The sequence below is a fragment of the Myodes glareolus genome, chromosome 4, assembly GCF_982192425.1.
Source record: "Myodes glareolus chromosome 4, mMyoGla1.1, whole genome shotgun sequence".
Taxonomy (NCBI): Eukaryota; Metazoa; Chordata; class Mammalia; order Rodentia; family Cricetidae; genus Myodes; species Myodes glareolus.
Window position 1 is genome coordinate 55,366,248 of NC_142029.1, and position 17,367 is coordinate 55,383,614.

At 45.2% G+C, this 17,367-nt stretch overlaps 1 protein-coding gene across 12 annotated transcripts in view; it reads right to left on the bottom strand.

Annotated features, from left to right (window-relative positions):
• Positions 1 to 17,367, bottom strand: part of Zbtb38 (zinc finger and BTB domain containing 38) — a 75,101-nt gene that overhangs the window by 36,690 nt on the left and 21,044 nt on the right. For 4 of the 12 annotated variants that reach the window (XR_015001845.2, XR_015737695.1, XM_085689588.2 and 1 more), the window contains one exon: positions 2,349 to 2,452. The exons of 2 other annotated variants lie outside the window; for them this stretch is intronic. The gene's annotated coding sequence lies outside the window, so the exon portion shown is untranslated. Of the gene's footprint in view, positions 1 to 2,348; positions 2,453 to 3,343; positions 3,782 to 3,847; positions 4,003 to 4,297; positions 4,581 to 17,367 lie in introns of those variants that run through there. 6 more of the 12 variants (XR_015001844.2, XR_015001843.2, XM_087905478.1 and 3 more) reach the window with 5 other exon arrangements.

Consider the following 17,367-nt stretch of genomic DNA (forward strand, 5'->3'; position numbering starts at 1 on the left):
CTAGGAGGTCCTGAACCCCATCTGAGTGAAAGAGAGCAGCTTCAGGTCTCAGGGTCACCATGGCCCCATGGCTCTGGGATGTTGTGCCAGCTCCTTCTCCAGCGAGACAGCTGAGCCAGCCCTTGCTTCTTTCTCATCTTATCACTGGCAACCCTGATTGAATAGCATCACTTTGGGCCAACCCCTTTTCTGGGAGGACTGAAGCAGCCTTCTTCCTTGTGTCCTCCCAACCTCCTCTAAGCTATATACAGGCTCCTACGGCACAGCCATGACATTTCCTTGTTCAAAGAGCCTTAATGACACCATTGATTAACACATTCCAATTTCCTAGTTGGCATTCAAGACCATTATTGTTCAGCAACAAATATTCTCCAGTTCTGTTTCCCCCGGGCGCCTGTATAGACCAGTTCTAACTCAACTGGACTTGATACTTTTCACAGAATTTGCTCCACGCTTTCTCAGTCTTTCTCTATTTTTATTTCAAATGCCTCCACGAATCACCAGAATGATTTCTTTTTACATTTACTGCCTGGAAACACACACACACACACACACACACACACAGAGAGAGAGAGAGACAGAGACAGAGACAGAGACAGAGACAGAGACAGACAGAGAGAGACAGAGAGAGAGGAGGGGGGATGTATATGTGTATTTCTTGTTGCTTTTTTTCCAGCTCTATTAACAGTCTGAGAGGGAAGTGTCAGCTGATTTTCTGCTGAATTCTCCAGTCCTTCTAGCTGGACCAGACCATGGCAGCTACTAGATAAATATTTGCTACATAACATTTATGGAACTTCATAAAGTGCACGAACCATGTGCACATTCGTAGTCTCATTTGTTTTTATACGAGACTTAGGTCGTAACAAGTGGCAGTCAGGTCATGCAATCTGAGTTCTAGTGCTTAGTGCAGTTCCTGGGGCTGCCTTTTGGCTTTTTATCGCATTAATCAAACAGCAGTGTTTGTGTGTCTTCAATTGCTTTATTTTAGCAATTGTCCTCTGGTCTATGAAGCTAAAAGACGCTGTTTTGAATAAGAAGGTCTCTTGTCAGACCGTATGCCCACCTATGGGCAAGGTGTAAAAATAAGAACGGCCTCCACTGCAAGTCACAGAAATGGAAAAATAAAAAAAAAAATCTCAAGTTAGATTTCAGGCCTTTGAAAATGAAAATGACACAAGTCAATCTCCAACGTTCTTAAAGCTGATTACCAACAGACAACCACTGACAGCCGGACAGATGATCCCTGGCTAAAGACTGGCCATGACACATATGGTTATGAAAGCATAATCATCTTTCTGAATACTCAAGAATCTCAGAGAAGTTCAATAAAAAAATGAATGAATCCAGAGGCCTGACGATTGTGTATAAATTCAAAGCATAAGTTTAGTAGATGTTAAAAGTGGAAAAGAGTGAAAATTTGAACTAAAAAGCAAGCACTTGGAAATGTTTGCTTCTGCAGTCTGTTCCTGTGTCAGACGGCATCGTGCGGCCGCTGGAGCAGCACTCAGAGAGACTTATGGCCAAGTGGCCTGGCCCGCCAACTCTGCCTCTTTGGATTTCAGTAGAAAGTAGACTGCAAGCATCAGGAGGACAGGCATTCAACCGTGAACTTTGTGGCCCAGCCAAGCACTGTGCATACAGAATACACGCCAGCCTTCCATGGCCTACCACCATTTTACATCTCAATCCTTTAAATCTCTTCTTCCTTGACTTAGCACCGTTGAGGAGTAAATTATTAACACACTGCCTGGCACATAAAGACACACAACCGTTTGACAAATGGTACTTGTTTCTGTCACCACCTAGGACTTTGTAACCACCTCCAAGGTAGGGTTTAGCTGCCGCGCTGCCAGTACATCTGTGTGAGAACTGCAAAGGTCTCTTCACGCTTGCACACTCTACAGCTAGCAGAGGGCTCACCCTACTGCGAGTGGAGAGGCTGGCTATGTGCCTGGGAAATAGTCCTGCCTTGACCTCAACCCGCTGGGGTAACGATAAAAATGCATTTTAACTCTTTGGGCTTTTGTCATATTTTGGGGTCCTTACGGCTTGAAGAAGCCCAGATCTATCAAGACATGTACAAAAATTCACATAAAAGCTACCAGCAGAACTAACATGAGAAGCCAGTTGTCTTGAAGTCCTGTTTTCTAGTTCTCCCTCCCCACAGGGGACTGGCACACCACGTGTCCTGTGTCCTTAATTACAGACTGCTTGAGAGTCATGGAAATTTTGCAGTACACAAACCTGGCAGGTCGAGATCATGATTCAGACACCTTCAGGAGTCTTTCAAAAACTGCCATTTCTTATTTTTGTGTAGACTAAGGAAAGACACACAGTTCAGTTACCTCAGTTAGAACAGACCAGCCTTGACGGAGTTAGTTTCTGTGCCGCGGCAGAAATCACTTGGCAATCCTTGGTTCTGAGTCTTCCATCTCCTCCACATCAGGATCTAAGAGGAGACAAACGCGCAGCCTTTCATAGCTAGTTTCTAGGATTCCATAGTTCAGGGGCACAATTGCAATTGGTGTATGTGGAGCCCCCCCCCCCCCCGCGCCCCGTAAGCCAAGGACTGCCTCTAGTGCAGCCAGCTGATGGGGAATCTCTGCAATACCCCTCTGCTGTAGGGCACATTTCCTCATTTTACAGTAGCCAGCACTGCCAGAAACCTGCTGCTGGAGGTCACACAGTTAGGTGAGTGCTGGAACTCAAACCCAGGTTAACTTGAGCACAAAACCTATGCCACAAAACACTAAGCCCGGGTCTCAAAGGCTGTTTTGACAGTGACCCATTTTTTTTTCCAGATTACATTATATAAGCCAGAGGCTTCATTAGACAACGCTCTTCTTTACGATGTGCAATGCTTACTCTTCTTTTTTTTAAGCGTACTATACATTCTAATCTTTCAAAATATTTTTTTCAGCTGTGAGCCACCAAAGAGATTCTACTAATGGGTTTTTGGTCTTGGGAAAAACACTGGTTTGTCGAATTGCATGGTAGAAGCCTGTAACCCTAGCAGTCAGCAGACCGCTGCGAGTTCGAAATCAGCCCGAACTGCTTGCATCTTGAACATTCTAGGCTCCTTAGCGAGACTCTGTCACGAAACAAAAACTCAACTCTTTAATCTTAGCTACAGTAAGTCACTATATGTTTCTCTGGAACCACAACAAAACTCCCATTCTTCCCAGCCATGAGAACCCGAGCGACCGATTGAGCTTCCCAGTTAGAACAGTCTTTAACCTTTCAAATAGGTATACAATACATACACGCATAACATCTAGAACAGATCATTAGAAGGGATTTTCAATCAGGCCCAAACTCCATAACGGAATCAGACACTTACCCACCGCGGAACAGGAGTTAGAGAGCGGAGCCGCAGATAGGCTAAAATCTCAGGTTATTTATCAGCTAGTCTGCAAAGAAGTGTCTAATGACTGGCTGTTGAGTTGTCCCAACAGACCGAGGGCTGCAGGAGGAGCAGGAGGCCGAAGCTGCAACCCCCTGGGGGCAGGGCCCTGGCTTTGCACGTCCGGTTCAATTCCAGGGGCTTGGTGTCGCACCAGGATCTCATCGCGATCCGGTAGGGTCAGGACGCTGCTCGGGTTGGCGCTTACAGGGGAGGGGAAACGCGGTAATCCTGAGCGGTTCCCGAGCCCCAGGTGCGCGACAGTCACCCCCTCCTTCCCCCGCTTCCCCCCTGCAGCTGGGCCTGGTGGGGCGGGACTCTCCACCTGCGGACGGACGCTGGCTGCTCGGCCCGCTGGGCGTCCGCGGCTGCAGCTCGGCCTGAGCGCTGCCCCCTGGCTCCCGGCTCCCTCCCGGAGACGCGCGGCCCCGGGGCACTTACGGAGCTCCGCCGCCCAAGCTCTTCCCGCGGGGTCCATGGAGCTTCCGGACCTGCGAGTCCGGCCGCAGCGCCGCCCAGAAAATGGACGCCGGCTGCTGGGCCCGAGCGCTCCTTTCCACCCCGGTGCAGGCCGGAGGGCGGCCAGACCTCGAGCGGACGCCCAGGCCTCAGGGAGGCTGTGGGTCGCGGGGCTTCAGGCCCCGGTGCCACCGCTCTAAAGCAGGCTGGGGCAGGGCTGCGGGGTCACAGAGCAGGCCCTGGGCACCGGGCGCAGGCCTCGCGGACCCAGGTCCTGTGCAGTGTTAGCCGCACCAAATTCTCAGGAACAAGGTGCCACCTGTGCTTTTCCCATGACTGTCAGGGGAGGTCTAGATTATTTCCCAACATGGTATAAGAGCTGTCTCACCCAAAAGAGTGGGCCCTCTTCCTCAAATAAAGGCCACTGCCTACCTGCTGGCATCCTTCCTCCACCAACTCACAGTGTGGCGCGCTTACTGCCGCATGCACACCTAGGTGCAGGTGTTTGTTTTGTTTTTAATCATCCAGCGTTGAGTCTTCAATTTGTTTCTTTCGAAAAGACTCCGAGCTACACCTTAAGATTTTGAAAAAGGCTATTTTCGTGGAATATAGTACTGTCCTTTCTTTATGCATCCCAGTTCTTCACCAAGCGTTAGGAATGTGGTCATTTTGGTGAGTTGAGTAGATTTTACTGGTATATGCAAAGCAAAGCATCTTAAATGATGCAGGAAAAGAATGAGAATGGTGTCATTTAAGAACAGAGCTGTGACGGCTGATGGGTTGAGCAACATGCATAAACACGTAACAAGCAGTTCCGAGCCATCTCAATGCCAAGAACCCTTTCATTCGTTCTCTCCGAGGCCTGTGTTTAGAAAGATCAACTCCACTAGACTGCATTTATTAAGCAATGATTCATCTTCCCCTTAAAAAAAAAAAGCCTGAAATGTTTTTGTCTACATAACTGTCAATGAGAACTGCCACAAAACCTGAGCTAACTTGTTGATAATGGTGAATTCCAACCTTAAAAACAAGACCAAAGAAACCCGTGGTCTAATTGCATGTTTGTATGTTTGTGGTGATATTTTGTTTGTAGTCTAACAAATAAAGCTGGCCTGAAGATGAGAGGGCGGAGTTAGCCACTAGTTAACCACAGAGGCCAGGGGAGCCACCTTAATCCCAGCACTTGGGGGGTGGAAGCTCGAAGATCAGGAATTCAAGGCCACACTGGCCTACCTGAGATTTAATCAGTCCAAAACAGAAACAGAGCTCACACCTTGGATCCCAGCACTTATGTCTTTAATCTCAGTACCAGGGGGATGGAGACAGGACAACTAAGCAGAGAGAGGAGACAGGAAGGAGCTCAGCCCTTCGACCTGAGGTTTCAGTAGAAGTCTCTCTAGCGGCTTGCTCCTTTGTTTCTCTAATCTTTTCAGAATTTGCCCTGAAATCTGGCTCCAGGTTTTTATTATTAAGACCAATTAGAATTCGTGCTATATATGTTTCCATTGAGACTTCTGGAAACTCTGAAAATGTTTTAAAAACTTCAGATAAAACTGATGTACACGGAAGAAGAGACTATCAGCCATACTGCTGGTGGTGAGAGGAAGGCAGTTTGGCCTTTTGGATTCAGCCTGCCTGAGTTGACAGCTCAGATTTGTTGCTATAAGGCCACATCTCTGGCCTTCAGCTTCGCTATCGAACACGCAACAAGTTTTAATAGTAATGCCTACCTCCTAGGTGTTTTTTGTTTTGTTTTTTGTTTTTTTTTTTTTTTAACAGAACTACATAATACGTGTGAAGCCTTCACAGCAGCGCCCAGCGTTATACGGTTGCTCTCATTTCAGGCAGGTGTGAGTGTTTACAGTGCAGGTTAACTTTCTGGGCAGTGATTTTTCCACGGGGGAAGCTGCTAGGGTGACGTGGGACTTAGACCCAGGTGGGCCTCCAGGGTCCACTCTTCATCTTGCTAATGGGTTCCGGGAGGTGTCTTGGTCAGGTGCAGTCAACAGCTGTTTCTAGTGAAATTAGGCTCTGGCTTTCTGAAGTGTAAGGTCTTAGCATGGCTCCTCACCTCTACCGGGGCACTCACAAACAGTTGCACTTCTTTCTTAGAGGAGCCAAATGTTCTCTCCAGAAGCAAACAGATTTCCTCAAATTGTTATTAATAACTAAACTATCACAGTAACAGCCTAAAAGTTACGTAATCAGCTAGTCCTTCAAAAATTTTCCATCCTCTCTCATAACCAGGCTGTCTTAATCATCCTGAGTATGAGGAACTATCTGGAAATTTCCAGAAACATCCCACCTTATCATAATTATACAGGTTTTCTTTACATAATGTAGGTTTTCTTTACAGAAATTTTCTTTTCTAAAATAACTACACGTGGTGTTGTCCATGTAACAGTTTCCGTTTCAGTGCATTTAAAAAGGGAAACAAGGAATCTAAGACTTTAAGTTTCTTCCTCTTAAACGGTCTGGTCATCTTTGCTGCACAATTCCTATGCCTTGTCCAGGAAGCTATCTTTGTTTTCTGTCTCATTTCGTTTAATTCCCAAAGGATCTCTGTTACACTGCATGTGCTTTCTGATTAAGACTGTGGGGGCAGTTTAACACTGACTGCACCCTTTCTTTATAGGACTTCAAGATAGTAACTGAAAAGACTAAAATGTTGCCCCTTTAAACTCTTGAAAGTCATCTTCCACAAGTCAGGTCTCTCATAACTCTGCCAATTTATAGTGAACATTTCCCCTCACCATGACATTTCTCAGTTCTCAATTCTAACTTGGCCTGCTGTCGTGGTCCGCGAATCAGCCCCACGTCTGGGCACCATTTTGTCAGGGTCTGGTGCTAGCCCGGACCAGAAATTATTTCTCTCTGGACCATGCTCCAACATAAACTATCTCTCTCTGGACCTGCTGGAGGCGTAGGAATAAAGACACAACTCACATGGCGTTATCGAGAGGGAGATTCTCCATGGTCCCTCATCATATCCTGAATTCACATGCTGAAGAATTCCTCCTCGTTTATTCTCCAAACAGTCTTTATACCAAAACTTAGCTGAGGGGAAATACATTAGCATTCTGTTTCCTCGGTAACCAGGTGAATGGCTTTTCATCACATCCATGACTACCTGTGTGTGCTGTATGCTAGCTGTCACATAGGTTTGAGTAAGCATCTCTATCAGGCATCCTCCAAATTACAAAGAAAGGAGCAAAACAACATCCTGACCTTTTGTTAGGTGGCCTGTCTGGAAGGTCACGTGACCACCTCAGGTGGGGAACTATGGCTTGATAGCCTGGCTGCCATGCCATATACAAATATGGGATGTACACTCATGTTTTGCCTGCGTATATGTCTGTGTGAGGATACTGAATACCCTGGAAGTGGAGTTACAGATGTTACAAGTTGCCATGTGAGTGCTTGGAATGGAACCCAAGTCCTTTGAAAGAGCAGCCAGTGCTCTTAACCACTGGGCCATCTCTTGGGTCTTCTTTTCTTATGGCTGCTTATCTCTTTCCGTTCAAGCCTTTCAGACCATCCCATCCCTATCATTTTCCGTCATCTCCACCACATTCCTGAAGGACTTCCTAGGGATGTAATGTGGTGTTGACATGGACCACAGCTTCTGTCAACGCATTTAGAGTTGAGATGTCAACTTGCAGATACATTTGAGTACCTGGCAGAGATATGTATGTATGAAAATGCCCATCCTAAGAGATGTGGCCCCGGCCTAGAGGAGGGTTACTGTTCTACCCAGGGTGGGGATTGAGAGTTGAGTACTTGCTACCCAGACCCAGGCTGACTGTTAGTGGGAATGGAATAGTTCAATGAAACCCCAAAGCAGGCTGTCACACATGACAGATGTTGGCCCTGCCCCTTAAAAAAAAAAAAGTCAGGAAGGTAGTGGTGTACACCTTTAATCCCAGCACTAGGGAGGCAGAGGCAGGTAGATCTCTGTGAGTCCAAGGCCAGCCTGGTCTACGGGGACAGCCGGGAACTCTCTATTATCCAGAGAAACCCTGTCTCAAACAAATGAAAGAAAGAAAGGAAGGAAGGAAGGAAGGAAGAAAGAAAGGAAAGGAAAATGGAAAGAGTTGGAATCTGACCAAGCCTCTAGTCCAACTACCATTTTTTTTAAAGCAAAGATCAAAGAGAAAGGGGGGGGTTGTGTAGAGCCAATGAAATTCAATGTAGTATGAGATGAATTATGTGGAACTTACTTGGAATTGTGCTTGTCTGTTTAATGACCTAATTGGACAAATTCATACATCCCCTAGAGAGGTGGTGGCATTCAGCAGTACAGTGTGGCCCTGCGGGAGCTATACATGTCTTCAATAATCTACAGGTTAAAAACGTTTTTTAAAGAAACATTTCAAGCTTACAGAAGAATGGCAAGGACTCCTCTCTCTCCCTCCCCCTTCATCTCTCCCCTGTCTCTCTCCCCTTCCTTTCTCTCCCCTTCTCTCTCTCCCCTTCCCTTTTCTCTCTCATCTTCCCCTCTCTTCCCTCCCCCTCTCTCTCCTCCTCATTTCCTGATTCATTTGAAAGTTCCAGACATTATTCTGGAACATTATTCAGCCCCACATAATTCAGCAATTCTTTCCTAAGACAAAAATTTTTCTTAGAATTTGTCTCTTTTAGAGAAGCAAACTAAGGAGTCAGAGATAAAAAGATTTGAGGTGTGAAAGTCAGGCTTAGTGGCCCACAATTTTAATCCCAGGATTTAGGAGGCAGAGGCAGATGGAGCTCTGTGAGTTCAAAGCCAGCCTGCTCTATATAATGAGTTCGAGAACAGTCAGGGTTAGAGACCCTATCTTGAAAACAACAACAACAATGATATATAGTGTGGGATTTCCTTTGAAATAAGGGATTGTCATAAAAGAAGGAGGACATTTGTTAAGCCCTTATATGGTCAAGATTTTCGTAGGAAAGTTTTAAAAGTAAATGCTTGTGAAAGATTTTTAAATGGTATAAAATGCTTGTGCTGTGTTATCAGTTAAGAAAATATACAATGTGTCTACAAAGCATTAAAATGTTTACTGAATGCAGATAAAAGATTAAAAGGATGGGTATAAAACATTAATATTCTAGTTGTTTCACTGTGTGTATATCATAGTTTTACAAGAAAAAGTAAAAAAAAATCAGAAGATAACATTCAGTAGAAAATATGACTAGAACTTGGGGCCGTGGGATGGTGCTGTGGGCACAGGTGCATGCCGCCAAGCCTGGTAGCCTGAGTGCAGTTCCTGAACCCCCGGAAGTCATCCTCTGATCTCCACATGTGTGGCATGCACACACACACACACACACACACACACACATGCACACACACACACACACACACACACACACGCACACACACACACACATGCACACACACACACACACACATGCACACACACACACACACACACATGCACACACACACACACACACACACACACACACAGAGAGAGTTTTAAAAAATTAGAAATCAAGCAAAACATATTGGCTCAACTTGGCCAATTGGTCCCCCAAACAGATTATAATTTACAAAACAGAATCATCATCCATGCATGTAATCCCAGTATGCTAGAGACTAAGGTAGGAGGATCATGAGTTTAAATTCAGCCTGGGCTACAAAGGGAAACCCTGTCTCAATAAAGGGAGGAAGAGAGGGAGGAAGCGAGGGAAGATGAATCTTCAAATCTGAATCTAACCTGTGACCTGTTTTTGTATGGCTTGAGAATAATTTTATATTTTTAAAGATTAAACAATATTTTTAAAATTATGTTATTCATAATATGTATCTTTGTTGGGTTGTGTTCACATAGTAGGCCAGAGGCATTGGATCCCCTGGAGCTAGAGTTACAGACAGTTGTGAGCAAGATGGGTTCTGGAAATCCAGCTTGGGCCCTCTGCAAAAGCATAATTTTCTCTTAACCATCTGAGCCATCTTTCCAGCCCAAGTTTCACATTTTTAAGTGATGGGGTTGAGGGAGTATCAAACAGAAGAACATTATATGATGAGAAAATCATATGGAGTTCAAATTTCATTGTGCAAAATAGAGACACAATTACAACTATTATAGTTATTATGGCTAATATTATAGGTTATTATATTTTATTTTGATAATACAAAGTTTGAAAGTTTGCTTTCTTCTTTGTTATATAGATACTCGTGCAATATCCCCAGCTTTGCCTCAGCTCACTGTTTGTTTTTTGTTGTTGTTGTTTTTTTTTGGTTTTTTTTTTTTGAGACAGGGTCTCACTGTAGCCCTGGTTGGCCTGGATCTCACCATATAGACCAGACTGGCCTTAAACATTCAGAGCTCTGTCTACCTCTACCTCTGGAGTGCTGGAATTAAAGTTGGATAGCATCATACCCAACTTAAATAAGAAACTGATAGAGAGTTCCTTGTGGATCCCAATAGATGAACTAAAGTTCCAAATTACTGAACTAGAATTAGGTTGAGAAATCAGAAGATAATTCTGAAGTAGACCAACCCTGGCCGCCAGATAAGAAAGTCCCTCTGCTTTAACCCTCTTAAGGGCAGAAAACTGAAGAAACCAGTGTGAACCCCCATGTTTCCTCTCAAGTTACCTTATAAAACTTCTGCCAGGCCCAAAGCAGCCCATTTGCTAAAGAAAAGGAGCTGCCTGATTCACAGATCTCTAGAGAAAGTCGACTCCATCTTTAAAATCAATCTGTTGAAGTTTTGTCTAATTCTTTATTTTGGCATTGTTTGAACCCAAGTCCTTATGTATGCTAGGTAAACACTCTACCCCATATTCCTTATTTTAAAAAAAATTATTAGGCATTAAAAAAAAGCCTCAGCTGTTTTCTATCTGATCTTTTACAGACGAAAGGGCTAAACTTCCCTGTTAACTGGGAACAGTTGGTTTAATAGAAAGAACATTAGACTAGGAGTCAAATATGAGACTACATTTGACTCCGTACACAATCTCCGAAGGCACAATTGCTCCGACCAGTCCCCCACACCCCCATGAGAGAAAAGGAACCACGCCTGGGGCATGTCAAGTCTGGTTTGAATTTCTGTCCGCGGCAGGCAAGAAGCGCAAGGAAGACTACATACTCAATGTTCCCATGCCACCCTGTCCTGGTTCTTCCCGACCAAGACAGTCAGACAATCAGAATCTCCCCTGGGGATGACCAAGGAGCACTAAGACCACACAGGATGGTGAAGTAGAAGGAAGGATGACAGGGAGGGGAGGGAGAGGGAAAGAAAAAAGGAATGGAAGAGGGAAGAAGAGGAAGGAGGAGCCAAATGCAGAGAAGCACAGATTTGGGAAAGAGAATTTCTTGGTTCTGCAGCTTACAGCAGGTATTTTGGGTAGTGTTAGCCATGGTCACACCATTTTGTAAAGCCCCCCTTTTGGTTTACAAATGACAATTCTCAGAACTAAAGTAACTTGTTTTTCTAAATTCTTACCCTCCCTATTCTACCACCCCCTGGTAAAGGCTAACCAGCACTGGAGAGGTTATGGCTCAGTAACATTCTTAAACCCACTAACTTTATTTCTCCAGCTACGCTAACATCAGATGACCATGGGCCAAAAGAGGGACGTTCTCCCATCCCCTTCTCCTTTTCTGCCCTGGGACTCCCTAGCCTGTAAGTGGAGAACTTAGGCCACAGATACCCCTCTAGGTCTTTTCCCAGATAAATTATGTACTGTTCCAGAGTCACCGGTCCCATTATCTAGCTTTCCTTCTCCCAGACCCTGCAGGTTTGGCTCTAGGCTGCTCTGTAGGAGTCCAGCTGTTCTTAGGCACAGAGCAAGCTAAAAGCCCTCTCACTTTGTTTAAACTTTGGTGGAGGTCTCATAGAGCAATAAGGAAGTGGGTCTTCTCCAGCATTCTGAGCTTCAGGATGGAACTAAAGACTTTGTAAGGCTTTGTAAGATTTATCACATCGAAGGAGAGCCATCAGTGGATGCTGCCCAATAGGCTACGTGGCACAATTAGGTAACAAGGTCAACGAGATGTCCAAAGCCCAACAGAATGGCATAGAGCTTTGTCTCCATGCAGCTGGCCTGCCGCCTACACCCAAGACTGATTTCTCTACAGCAGACTCTCCATTTTCTCCCCTGTACCCTGAACCCCTGGCTTCAGAGTGGGCAAAGCAGCCTCCCCTGCTTGCCCTCACTGCCTGCTGTCTGCTCCATCGTTCCCATTTTCTGACGGCCTCAGCCGCTGCCCGCTGCCCGTTCGGTTGGCACCACCCCGTTTTGCTTTCCAGGTGACGCCCTGTTCTCTCCACGTGACTTCCTGTACCCCGCATACTTTGAAGAATCCATGGCGTAGTTCCTCCCTGTCCCTACTAAAAATCCTCCTTTTCCCTTTCTCAGTTCTAAAAGGGGGGTAGGGATTACAAGGGCACTGCCCTTCTGGGATTTAACCCCATTCTCAGCTGGTGGCTTTTGTTTTCTCCTCTCACAGGCTTGTAAGGCCCTCAGGCGGGCACTCTGCAGCAAGCTCAGTGTTGGAGAGATGCAGGGCAGCACAGTGATGCCTTAATTGGAGCAAGGCCTCAGACCCAGTAAGGGATTTTAGTATGCAGAAGGAAAAGATATTTCAAAATACCCGTTTGGTAGCAACAAGGGAGGGAGGGTAAAGAAGATGGTTATTGTATTGTGTAAAGCAAACAATGAAAGCCTCCATGCATTCATGAACATAGAAAGAATATTTATCCTGGCATTTTAAAAAACAAAACAGTACTAGAAAACAAACTCCCTCTGCAGGCCTAACAGAGCGAGAGCGGACACAAATGCTGGTCTCCAACCCTTAGCCGGAAAGAGCCGCGGAAGCAAATATTCCATTAAACAAAAAGATGCAGAGTCAGCTGCAAGACCGGAGAACAATTTTCTGGTCACGGCCGATGTTTAGACCACAGCGGTGACTGCTGGGATCACCTAACAAAGACGAGTGATTTAGCAACTGGGTTCAGTTTACCTGCTGCCCAGCAAGCTTGCTGCAGATGTCAGGAGCCAGGCCTCCCTGCCTCTTTGTTGCCCGAAACAAATTCAAATTCTTGCATTCAAGGGCTTCTCAACCTAACATCTGCTCATGAATTCAAAAGTGGCAGCCGTTACTGAGGTCACCTGGCAATGTAGGCAGACCAGCTTGGAGAAGGGTAGCCAGGCATACGGTGGCTTATTAGGAGCCAAGACGTCTTAGCGAGGTGGTGAGAGAAAAGACACCAAGTCCAAGCGAAGGAAGACCTGTCCTTGCCATTGGCTGAGCTGCCTGTAAACTGAAGAATCGACTTCAGGGAACGGTAACAAAGATTTCTTTCTGCAACAGGAAGCATACGTCACTGTGCCTGTCCATACCATTATCTAGCCTTGTGTGGGGACCTGAACAGAGTCCCGTGGGGGCACTGTCATATCCATTTTGCCTGGCCGACAACAGTGTCCGTTACCCAGGAAATGCTAGCTAGGCAAACACACGAAGGGTGAACCAAACTGCTGAAGCATCTCTTGCTTCCACCCGTGGCAGGCGATTCTCTCCCACAAAGGACGAGAACAAGCTTGTCCTGCAGCAGGATGTTTCGTAAAACCAATGAAGTATGAAGAACCAGCCAGGCCACCTCTGGTGTACTGTGTAATCTGCTAAGTTATGGATCAGTTTTAGAGAGTGCTTCTAGAATGTTCAGAAGGCTTTTAAGGACCGTAGAGTGTTTAACTTGTATAACGGATCATTCCTGTTCTCTGATCCCCATCAGCGACTAACCTGACAGGCATGGAAGAACAGTGTCTCCGAAGACCTTTCTTAGCCCTGTTGCTATATCAGAGAAAAAAATGATGCCATAAGGCCTTTGCAAGCCACGGCAGAGCCCGAGTGTGTTAGGCTTTTCAAGACAAAGGCTGTTTACTGGCCAGTTGAAATGTAGACCCTTCGAGCATTTTGCCCTTGAGAAAAAAAAGAAAAAGAAATGGAAGTCTCGGTGTTTTGGCATGAGCTTAAATCCTGGAGTCCTTATGAAAAACAAAACAAGATACTTTCCAGAACATTCCTTGCTCCAAGAGGCCGTTACTGAGTTGACATTGGATCTGCGCCAGCATTGCATCACTCCTTGGGGTGCAGTGCCAAGAGTTCCACTCTACCTTCCCACGTAGACTCAGGGTGCTGCCAGGGTCAAAGGCAGGCATGGCTGGTGTCTGACAGGCCGAAAGCAGCCACCCGCAGGGGCCTGGGCTGCCTTCACCTCAGGAGCTCGCTAAGGCAGGAGCAGCCACGAAGCTGTGAAGTCTGGCTTTAGGAGGCTGACGGGTCCACAGAGACAGGGTTGCAGCTCATGCTTGCACACTCTGCTGCACATGGTGCAGTTCCACCAGCTCCTTGCCCGGCTGCATCCTTACCTTGCAGGTCTCCACTCCAGTGCCACAGCCCCGGAAGGCTTTCCCAAACCAGCCATTCAGGTGGTCCTCCCTACAGCACATCGTTCTGTACATCATCCTTGCTCTTTTTTTAAAACAAACAAACAAACAAACAAAAACTTCTAGCTCTTCGTTATTTGTTTTGAGACAGGGTCACTTGCCCAGGTTAGCCCAGTGCTCAAATACACTGGGTGCTTGTACCACTGCACCCAGCTACTTTTCCTTCTTGTTCTTGGGTTTGTTCGCTATTTGCCTCCATGCTGTTGTTGTTGTTGCAGGGTCTTTTTGGCCACTTCCCTACTGTCTACCCTGCCATGTTGGAGGCAGAAACATGAGAAGCAAGCTCTGGTCTGTCTTGTCAATTATTGTATTTCTAGCTTCTAGAATATGTCTGGTAGATAGTAGGTGCTCAGTAAAAGTGCTGAATATTTAGCCTTGGAAAGCAGTCATTAGGATGGGCCGCCGCATGGGACTCAGCATGATTTAGTAATAAAGAGAAAGGTGCTGGGTGTTTTCTAGATCCCCACCCCCAACATATAAAACAATAAAGAGACGCCAAGCCTATGCTGTGGCCTGGCTGCCATTCTAGCTACAGGAGGTCCTCAGAGAGGTCTGAGTTAGATCCACACCAGTGTAGAAGCAAGAGATGAAGCCTTACACATCACCAGTGAGTTAAAGCTTGGAAAAACATTTTTCTATTCCCCAAAGAGAAACTAGAGTTGAGAGTTTTATACCATAAATCATTCAGGCAGAAAACCACACACTTGCCCACTGCATTTTGGTAGAACAAAGCAGTTGTTTGCATTCTCCTGTTGCACCTGCTCCGGCCTGCCCAGCGCAAATACCTCAGCCGAAAAGTGTGAAGGGGTTAAGCCTACCTACTCTGTCAGATAGCCAGGAGTAACTGCCACTTTCCCGCATTTCGGCTAATCTAGGAAATCCAATAATAATTGTAAATGGGTAAGTTTAGGAAAGCTTTATGCCTCGCAAATATCGCTCTAAGTGACATGACAAAGTAATAAATAATAATTATTCTTCCATTCACTGGTCTATTTATTAGAGTGATAGCGGCGCAGTGTATTTCCCAACAGTCGTATTCGGTTTTCTGGCTCTATGAATTATATTTGAATTATGTTTGAAATTCTTTTAGAGCAACTCAAATGAATAATGTCACTTAAAAAATCATTAGATATGAAAATCTACATGATGACGCAACCACGCTTAAGTAGGAAACAAAAGGATCAACATCCTCTGAGCATGGGATCCGTCCGGCATGCATGCTAAAACAGCCACTGCATTTCATCCATCTAATCTTGTAGCTAAGATTCAAATTCATTTCAAAGGATTAATTTGTCCTGGCCTATAAAGATGGAAGACATTCTACTAGACTCTTTCTGAGCAGCAAGTGTTTTAACTACAGATGCTGAGAGCTCACTATGCTCGTCCAAGAGTGAGTGACAATTAGCCCCATCCTCCTGAAACTGTTAATGCTGCCGGTCCTAAAATAAATGTCCATTCTTTACTGGGCTTCTGACATTTCCTTTCAGTCTGCAACCTGACAGACAGTATATTCGAAATGCACTTAGTCATTTTAAGTCACAGGCAAGAAACAAAATGGCTCCCAAACAGATTTAAAAAAAAAAAAAAAAAGATGTTGCAGGAAAACGGCTATTTCGTGGCAAGTCCAGAGAACGAATCACTGTGGGAATCATGCTTTGATATAACTGAGTCACATAATGATTCCAAGCACAATAACTTAGTTGTCCTCAAAACAACACAACAACAATAAACAACAGCCACTCTTTAACCCATGAGAGATTTGACTGCAGATGTTGCTGTAGGAAATGAAGCAGACTGCTGGAAACAAGAGCCTATTTACATAGATGGTTCTGAATCTCAAACTTCTTCACCTGGGAGTATCTCCCGGAGGGTTCAGGGCTGGCAGCAGCCCCAAAGACACTCCCATGAGGGCTCAACAGACACCTGTCATGGGGAGGGAAGGCTTGGGTTTGGGTGCAGCTCTACCCTAAGCTGGGAGGTCACTATGGAGGGCTGAGGAAGGTATAAGCAGAGGTATTGGCTCTTAAATTCCTAGAATTTCTGAAATGGCTTTTGTTTCAGCGGCGCTCGTGAACTCACACCTCTCTCCACAAACCTGGATTGCATTCTAGAGCGTGTGGAGAAACCTTCATTGAGAACGTGCTGAGCACAAAGGGGGAAGGGAAAAGCTGCCACTGAGCAAGCCTCTGCAGATTTAGAAATGCAGCTGGGATGTTAAGGGTTGAAGACTGCCATTTAAAAAAGAACGCCAGTGCCCATTCTATGTGAGAGGACACGGAACTGCAAGGCTCTCGCTTGGCAAGTGGCTCCATTTCTAACACATTCTTGTGCATATCTGTTATTGCATTTTTAAATACGAGTTGGTTACCAAGGAAACAGGTTCTGGCCCAGTGTTAATTTGAAACTAGAATATTTTTTTGAGGGGTTCAGCTCAAAGGACAGAGCTTGTGAAATGATTTTGAAAAATACCAGGATTTGGTACACAGGGAGTCGCAGCTGCATTTCTGCCGGGAGCCATGCTAAGGGTTCAGCTTCATTTAATGGAGCTCGATTTCTGCTGGGAGGGCCATGGAAACTTAACATTTCCCCCTTTAAAAATGATAACGCCCTGCCCCCCAGCTACATGCACATACAAATGGTGGATGTATCATTGTATACGACAAAAATATGATTTTGAAAGAATTTAATTTTTAATTTTCATATTTCACACAATACAGCTAAAGTCCGCTTCTTAAAGATTAAACATTTTTGATAGCTCCTATTGAACTTATTTACGCTCTTGGGGATTATCTCAGAAACCCATTTGTTTTTTAGTTTCAAGCTTAAATTGAGCCAAATCACCAGACTTTTCAAAAAAAAAAAAATTCTTTTGTCTAGTGGCGCCACACCTAAAATACAACTGAATTTCTTTAAACAGAAACCATCTCACTTTTCCAGCAGAGCCTCTTTATAGGTTTATGCTTGTGTTTTTGTAGTATTTGGATACAAGGGGCTATTTAGCTTCATGCCATCTCCAACATATTACAAGTATCTTAGTTTCAATTTTTAAAAGTCATATTTTA